The sequence below is a fragment of the Colius striatus genome, chromosome 3, assembly GCF_028858725.1.
Source record: "Colius striatus isolate bColStr4 chromosome 3, bColStr4.1.hap1, whole genome shotgun sequence".
Lineage (NCBI taxonomy): Eukaryota > Metazoa > Chordata > Aves > Coliiformes > Coliidae > Colius > Colius striatus.
Window position 1 is genome coordinate 25,228,164 of NC_084761.1, and position 9,642 is coordinate 25,237,805.

A 9,642-nucleotide genomic window follows, 5' to 3' on the forward strand; every position below is an offset into this window, starting at 1 on the left:
AGGTGGGCCCCTTGAGCAGTGTTATTTTACAGATACCAGAATAAAGCCTAAAGAATGACTGTGAACACTTATTAGAATGGTCTCATTCATCTGCATACACATCTACCCCCATGTTAATTAATAAAACGGGAAGGAGTCAAGGGGAAGAAACAGATGCATACTCCAAGCTTTCTGTCATTTTTACTGATGGGTTTTTTTCCCAAATAGATTTAGATGAGCCTTCAACTAAAATAGGTTAAGAAACACTGCCCTGTTTTCTCCACTTCCCAAGGCAGGACCAGCCACATCTCAAACACTCCTAACAGACAGTTGTCTCCACTGAATCACTTCAGCTCATGTAGGCGTTTATCAAGGTCACTCCCAAGAGGCCACTAATTATCAGCCTCCTCAAAAATGAAGCACTTTCTCCACATTAAAGAAAAAAAAAAGTCTTATGGGAATATTTTGCTTTTAACATGTGACTTAGCAAGAGGCCATGAGGAAGACAAAATAACTGCTAGCCAAGAAGGTAAGGGTGGGGAAAAATAAAACCTCTCACTTCAGCCAGAGAATGGGCCATTTAATCCAGCAACTGGTTGCCAGCAGCGACAGTCATGAAGGAGCATCAAAAACAGCAAAACTACAGGGATCCCTGCTAGCTCCCAGAAAAATCATCTGGGAGCAGTATGAGCTAAACACTGTATCTGGCTTAAAACATACCAATGGACCTATCTGCATGAACTTGTCTTTTTGTATTAGTGTCATTTATAGTCATAGTCTCTATAGTACCATGTAACGGCAGGTTCTGTCACTTAATCATGTCAAGTGGCATTTCTTCTTTTCATTTTGTTTCTAAACTTCCTACCTGACAGTGTTGCTGGGAGTCTCCATCTTTTCTGGTATGAGAATCATAGAATGGTAGAAGTTGGAAGGGACTTTTAGAGATCATCTAGTCCAACTCCCCTGCAGAAGCAGGGTCACCTAGATCAGGTCGCATAGGAACATGTCCAGGTGGGTCTTGAAGACCTTCAAGGAAGGAGACTCCACAACCCCTCTGGGCAGCCTGTGCCAGGGCTCCCTCACCTGAGCAGTGAAATAGTTTTTTCTTATGTTTAAGTGGAACTTTTTGTGTTCCAGCTTCATCCCATTACCCCTTTTCCTGTTGCTAGATACAATAGAAAAAAGGGATGTCCCAACCTCCTGACACCCACCATTTAGATATGTGTATTAATAAGATCCCACCTCAGTCTCCTCTTTTCTAGACTAAACAGCCCCAGTTCCCGCAGCCTTTCCTCGTATGAAAGATGTTCCAGTCCCCTGATCATCTTGGTGGAAGATGAGAAGAACAAATAGAGGCTGTTCCTCTTCGTAGTATTTTCTCATCCCTCCTTCCCATCAGTCATTCTTCTTCTCAGCAGCAGTCCCTGCATCTGTCCAGTCTCTTAGCAGCATATATAGCTTGTAACATCAAGGCCTGCACACAGACCAAAGCACACTATGACAAGCTATCTTTTCTTTAAACACAGTGTGAATCTTGAACTTTGGGTGAGCTGCTTGTTTCCTACTCTGCAACAGAAGAGTCTAGTAAGATAAATCACACAGACAGAAAGAGACCTCAAATAAATACAGATAAAGGTACATCAGCCTTGAGTAGCAGTGACACAGCGGGTTCTGAGCCAAGGCAAAACATTATGTAAACAAGTTAAATAACTGAGCAAAAATTTTGACTGGTTTTTTGTTTCCTCTGGCCAGAGGATGGCTTTGATGAGTGTCAGTATGTTTTTACTCACTGTAAATGGCATTGAGATGTCTGTTGGATTATATCCCTAAGGTTAACAGATGTTTTTTACGCAGTTGTATGGGAGAATCACTGCATGTGCTCTTCACGAAGCAGCAAGTTAGATTACCTGAAGAGGACCCATAAAATGTTTTAAAATCTTAATATAAAGCTGCAGGGGAAAAGAGAAACAACAAACCAGCCTCATTCTCTCTTCACGTCATGTCAACACCACTGCTATCATTTTGGCTGTGTCTAGTAAGGAACAACCTGAGAAAGACAGTGTCAAGAAAACTCTGCACATGGGCCTGCAAATAATGCAAGCAGTGCTATTGAGATGGTGAACACAATAAATGTGTAGGCAGTGATTAAACAGTAGCTTACTGAGTTTTTTTGCCAAAAGCAGTGGATGGCAATGTTGTAAGGTCTGGTTTGAATCTGCCATAGATGAAACACCCTAAAAATTAATGCACTTCTTGATTTTAGTACTCATATTCACTTTGTGGTGCCAGGATCTATAAATTCTTCATTTCCTGCATCCACCCTTGGAATTAGAGGACTGTTTTTTGATAGTAAATATAAAGTGCCAGAAGGGCAAGTGCAGATAAAAAAATAAAGCATAGTTAAAGAAGCTTTAGAGGCACCCACAGATTCAGAAATCAGATCACTGATTTCATATTTCCACATAGAAAGACAAAGCAGACAATGTGAAAGAATATAAGATTGGATGAATACTTGTCAACGAATATCATAGAATGGTAGGGTTGGAAGGGACCTTTAGAGATCATCCAGTCCGATCCCCCTACAGAAGCAGGGTCACCTAGATTAGGTTGCATAGGAATGTGTCCAGGCAGGTCTTGAAGACCTCTGAGGAAGGAGACTCCACAACCCCTCTGGGCAGCCTGTGCCAGGGCTCTCTCACCCTCATGGTGAAATAGCTTTTTCTTATGTTTAAGTGGAACTTTTTGTGTTCCCGGTTCATCCCATTACCCCTTGTCCTGTTGCTAGATACCATAGAAAAAAAGAGATGCCTCAAGCTCCTGACATCCACCATTTAGATATTTGCAAATATTAATGAGATCTCCCCTCAGTCTCTGCTTCTCTAAACAGCCCCAGCTCCTGCAGCCTTTCCTCATAAGGAATATAGAGCAAGTCTTTCAATGACATTTTCACTAGCTTTCAGAGATACTATTGTGCCTTTTAGGCCTCTTTATATGCAGCCTGCTGCCTGTGATTACTGAAGGAGGCTTTGAGAACAGGGGTAAGAGGAAAGTACAGGTACTGTAAAGTACGTGGAAGTAACCACCTACACAGTTTGGCTTCTTTTCTTCCTTCAGGTTATCTGACTGTCATGATGCGCTTCATAGATGTGTGCAGGAGATGGATCTTTTGCCCTATGATACTGCTGTCTATTGAAATTAATGCTAGAAGTAGCCAAAATATTAAAACTATTAGACTATTCCATGGATTAAATTCTATTGGCACATGCTTTATATCCAGGAGGATTTAGGAGCCTATTTCCCATAAATATCAAAGGAAGATAAATGCTAAACACTAATGTTGTGGACCTGGACTGAAACTTTTGCTTAACAAGAATATCACAGCATTTAGCCCTTTAAATCTGGATCATCCACTAAGAAACTGCAGAAAAACCTGAAAGTATTGATTTTACCATTCCTTCTGGTTAGAGACAGATGGTTTTCCTCTATTCATCAAAACCTCTCAAGAAGTTATGCTGGGATATGGTTCATCAGCTCTGATCTAACTGATTAGCAGCTGTATCTGACAGAAAAACATCAGGCATACAGTTCCTCAGACAACAGAAATCCATAAGAAAAAAATGGTCAATGCTTTCTTGCAGCAGCAGACTAGATTAAACTGTGTCTTACAGTATCCTTCCTCTTTCTTGCTCTAAGAGTTCAGCATCATATTGTACAATTGCTATCTCTGTTACCACAAGCAGTGGAAAGATTTTTAAAACATCAAAACCCTACCTTTTCACTCATTTCCAATCCTTGAGAGTAATGGCTTTTTTCAGCTAATAATACCGTTACTTTCTAAGGCATCAAGTCCTCTATGGCCTTTCAGTTTCTCTAGACAGTTTCTCTTTAAAGATACGAAAGAACGCCACAAAGTTGCTAAAACATGGCAGTAATTCAGTGACTGGATGTTAAAAATCTGTGTGTGTAAAGTAATACTGTCCAGCAAAATGTTTGGCTAAATGCACAAGTTGTAAATGCACGTATAAACGTTTATTTTCTAACTTCTCATAACCACGACTGGGAAGTCATAGTGGCTATTGTGTAGGTTCTACATTGCAGAAGGTAACCATTCTACATTAAGAAAGATGTCATGTGCATTGACCCAGCTTTTATTTCTAATAAAGTAAATCGTTCATTGTTCCCCACACATCAGTACTCCATTGTTTTATACTGAAAAGATGATTATATTAAAGGATTCTGAAAAAGAAACCAACAAAAATGGATTGTCTGACCCATGCTTCAGGCTGAGGAAACTAGGAAAGCAATCTGAAAGTACAAATAAAATCCAGACATGAAGCAAGTGATTTAAGAGAATGGGATAATCTTCATCATCATCCCCCGTCCGCCTGGGATTGCTTGGAACAACAGCCCCCTCCACTGCCCACATGGGGAATGGCACAGGGACCTCCTGCGGAAAATGACAGTCCGGTCCCATTTGGGCAACGGGAACTGAATTCCTCTCTACATCGACACACAGAGGAACTTGCACCTTAACTACGCACACTGAAAGACTAGATATATGCCTTCTCAACGAGCTCTTTCTGCTAATTACAGCAGGAAATATTCTCTGAAGTCACAACTAGAAGAACCTTCTGTGGTTTACTTGCTTCTGAAAGCAAGTAGGTGTGCTGCCAGCCAGGGAGGGAACTCCTCCTTGGTAGATAGGCAGGAAGCTCTGAGTGCCTCCTGAGGGGTAGACTCATGAGTCCTTGCCCAGACATGAAGATCACAACCATTAAATCTTAGGGATTCAACCTGGGCCTCACAGCACCTTCCAGTGATTGCATTTTTTAAAATTATTAGTGAATTGAAAACTGTGCTGAGAGAACAAGTCCACATGCATGGCAGCCCTCGTGCACTGCCAATGGACACATACGTCCCTGTAAGCAGACTCTATGCTTAAGCACAAGTTTTGCTTTGGATGTTGTTTCTTTTTTTTCTATTTTAGTTTTAGAATTAAAGGTCTCAACCAGAACACTTTCTCTAACGGCTGCATCATCTAACAAGAAAATAAGCAGCTCAACTTAGTTCAATGAGCATTTACCATGACTCCAAATAAAACTAAATTATATTTTTATATGCATCAACAAAATTTGAGGGAAAAAAATGAATAACTTAGTAAATTCCACTTTATTTTGTCATACACTATATGTAATAGTGCTAAGATTAGTGTTTGTGATCAAAATGAAATAAAATAGTATCTCCTAAAACACATGGGAGGGCAGGGGGGGGAAGGCAGACAAAGAAGGGGAGTAGGTTATTCAGGCAAAACCAACAATACTTGATTTTTAAAGTTTGCTTTAAGATGGATTCTTTATAGATAAGAGGGTTGATTTTAGTGTCCATGTTACAGTTTGCTCTTGACTTAGCAAAGAATTTGATGGGACTTCTCAAAGCTGCATAATTGTGTCAGAAATGAACTGAATATAAATTTTCATTGATCAGAAGAAAAACAAAACACATCAGTGATTAGATATTGCCACAAAGGAAGTACTTCATTCATAGGCAGCTATAGTTTAAATTTAGTTACCTTAGTATTCCTAAAGGGAAGTTACACACCAAATACTAGAAATAAACTTCTTCTCATTTTAGATTCCTTTGAGAAAGCACAGGTTCTCAGACTTTGTTTTCTCTGTTTAACAATCACTTCAAAAGGGAATTTCAAACATTTCTGCATCATTTCAATGTTAAAACTTTCTGTAGATGACCAATAGGATACTTACCCCTAACACAACTCCTCTTCAGAGTTAATATTTATCAGTTCTGGCAGTAATTTAGACAATTCTGGTTAAGGCATAAGCATCAGGTTTGTGACAATGGGCACCTTTTGTTGGAATAGCTTCACATGCAAACCAGCCACCACAGATTCTTCTGCCTTTGGTGGAGAAAACATAGCAGGAGTTTTCTTTACACAGGACACACCAAAGGATAAACTTCAAGGGTCAAGGAAAAATAAGCAACAAAAATAATCTACAAAAGTGTCAGTAACAAACCATGAAGATCAGCTGGTAATTTCCTAAGAATACTAAAGGAACTGAAAGAAGCTGAAAAATTAAGTATAGTATCTAATCTCCAGAGTGATAGAAAGCAGCAAATGTGGCACCTTCACAAAGACTATAGAGGGATCTACTGAGCTGAAGCTACAGAGTGGTAGTTTCAACACCCACACTGACCAAAGAGATAAAAACTGATACAATGAATACCAGGAGTGAGGATCACAAGGGTGATATGTTGCAGAAGAGCCAGCACAGCTTTTGGGAGAAGGAAACCTTGCCTCCTACAACTATTCCAATTTTTTTAGAAGTTAGTAAGCATACAAACAAGGAGGATGCCTGTCTCTAGGTAGGTCTTTCTAGGTAAATCTGATCCCATATGGCCATTTCTGTAGCTGTTCACCAGCAACTCTTACATACATGATTTTACCCAGCAACTATTCATTCACTAAAACCCCAAAGTCAACCAAACAACTTTTTGCCATCATAAGCTATTTCTAGTTAGTGGTCATGCTAAGCCTGTAATGTGTGCAGCTCGCCATGTTACTCAAGGATGACTAACTGCAAACTGACACTCTTTTCTAACACATTCTGTAAATATTCAACAATAAGCAAAACTGAAAAATGCTGAAAATGCATCCCAGGACATTGGCTCCCATAACACCCTCATCAGAAAGCTCAGGCAGTGTGGCTTGGATGAGTGTACAGTGAGGTGGATCGAGAGCTGGCTGAAAGAGGGTGGTGATCAGCGGCACGGAATTGAGATGGAGGCCTGTGGCCAGTGGAGTTCCACAGGGATCAGTTCTGGGGCCAGTCTTGTTCAACATCTTTATCAACAACCTGGATAAGGGGACAGAGTGTACCCTCAGCAAGTTCCCTGATGACACCAAATTGGGAAGACTGGCTGATTCCCCAGAAGGCTGTGCTGCCATTCAGTGGGATCTCGACCAGCTTGGGAGGTGGGCAGAGAGGAACCTCATGAGGTTCAACAAGGACAAGTGCACAGTCCTGTACCTCAAGAGGAACAACCTCATGCACCAGTACAGGTTGGGGATTGACCTGCTGGGGAGCAGCTCTGCAGAGAGGAACTTGGGAGTCCTAATTGATAATAAACTAATCATGAGCCAGCAAGGTGCCCTCGTGGCCAAGAAGGCCAATGGCAGCCTGGGATGCATCAAGAACAGTGTGGCCAGCAGGTCAAGGGAGGTTCTTCTCCCCCTCTACTCTGCCCTGGTGAGGCCTCATCTGGAGTCCTGTGTCCAGTTCTGGGCTCCTCAGCTCAAAAGGGACAAGAAAGTGCTGGAGAGAGTCCAGAGCGGGGCCAACAAGATGATCAGGAGACTGGAACATCTTCCTTATGAAGAAAGGCTGGGGGATCTGGGACTGTTCAGTCTGGAAGAGACTGAGGGAGGATCTCATTAATATATACAAATATCTAAATGGTGGATGTCAGGAGGTTGGAGCAGTATTTTTTTCTGTGGTATCTAGTAACAGGACAAGGGGTAATGGAAAGAAGCTAGAAGACAAGAAGTTCCATTTAAATATAAGGAAAAACTATTTCACTGTGAGGGTGCCGGAGCCCTGGCACAGGCTGCCCAGAGGGGTTGTGGAGTCTCCTCTGAAGGTTTTCAAAACCCATCTGGACATGTTCCTATGCAACTTGATCTAGGTTGTCCTGCTTCTGCAGGGGGGTTGGACTAGATGATCTCTAAAGGTCCCTTCCAACCCCTACCATTCTATGATTCTATGAAAGGGCGGAGGAAAAAAATCCAAACACATAATAGAGCTTTTTTTTTCTGCAAAACACCAAAGATCTAAATAAAAATACTAATGCTTGAATAGTACTACAGTTAAGGGAAGCTGTTTGGAAAACATTTCATCATATTCCAAAACACTATACCGTATGACTCTGATTAGCTGGTAAATATAACATAGACAATATTTGGTTTGCTGGTACCGCAGCAAACCATAGAAGCAGCTTAGATACATCCAGACTGACAGTACTTCAATCTTTATGCATAAAGTCTCAAAATATCAAAATATTTTTATTTACATTTAGTTTACTTTTTATGCATCTCCTCGACATCAGGATTCTGGCCCAGTCTCCCTCACAGACAAATAGAAGTAGAAGAGCAAATGTTATGGTTAAGGCACAGTCACAAGACTCATGCAATCTGATTTCAGCCACCACCTTTGACTTGACATTCAACCTACGTTTCTTCATTTGTGTCCGTACCTGCAGAAAGCAATTTGAAGAAACCATTTGCTAATATTGTGAGGCTCTTGCAGTCCCAGGGACAGTTTGTGACAACAGACACCAACCCAGAGCAACCCTTTCAATAAAATTTCTTCTCACTCTGACCACGTTCCTGGTCTGTCCCTCCACCAGCAGCTGCTCTCACCAGATGCTCCAGCAAGTTACTAAGGGCATCCATCTGTAGCTGTGTGGTTGGATTCTGCCAGGCCAAGGCCTTTCATCGGTTCACCCAAAGTGTCAGAAGAGCTTCAGATCCAGCACGTGGGAGAGGTGGGAAGACGGAGTCAGAATCAGAGGGCAGGGCAGGATTACAGCAACATCATTTGGATCAGTTTAAACTATGATGGAGCTGCAAACCACACCCACAGCCATCCTCACATACAGCAATCACAGGGAGGATTCGGTGAGCTGCCCAGGAAGAGCAGAGGAAAGCACTTCACTGGCTCATTTAAAAATATTTTTAAAAAAGAAAAGAAAAAAATGAATTGTGCTGCTTTATATACTAGAAGCCTTAAATTTAGACAAAAAGAAGCTGGGAAGAGAAAGAGATTAAAAGTGAGGGTGTATAAGCAGAAAAGAGTGAGTCCATGTGTACGAGAATGGAAAATAAAGACAGTTTCAAAGTGGATTAGGCTTTAATTAACATTTTCTTACCAAAAGAGCTTTCCTATTTTACGTTGGAAACCAGGCACTCATTAATGAGACATCATGACAGTAATAATTCATAATTACAACATAAAAATTTAAAACTTTACATATATTCAAAATGAATGTTTTAAAGCTCTTAATAATCTGTGGAGAATCAGTTTCAACAGGGCTACCAAGAGGTACAGTTTCTACAGCTGATGCATGTGACTAACTGATACGCCAAGTTTAGAACCATGGTGTTTAGACCTTCTAATGCCTGAAATAGAAGTCTCCTTATTCTCCTTCACATATGTCAATTTAATTTTCAGTCATAAATAATGAGCTAAAGCACTGAATCTAGAGGCAGTGTATATAGCAGTCTGGTGCTTCTCTTGCACTGTGTTTTGCTCTCTGCTAGCCTAATGAGAGAGTAGGGCTGCAACCATCCTGTTTTCACTCAAGATTCCTGAAGTACAGAACACGGTCTTCCCATCTCTTGACCTAATCCCAGAAATATTCAACTGGTTCTACAAGCTCGGCATATCTGCTGTACTCTGGCACTGTGCAAACAGCTCTCCTTCCCTCCTCCAGATGTGGAGATGACAAAGCAGTTCAAGGGGAGAATGCAGTTCCCAGCAAGTACCAACAATTTGATATTTCAGCTATATTGAACAGCACAATCACCACAGCAGCCATATACTAGACATCAAGATGTACAGCTAAAAAACATCAGATGTACTTAGAAGC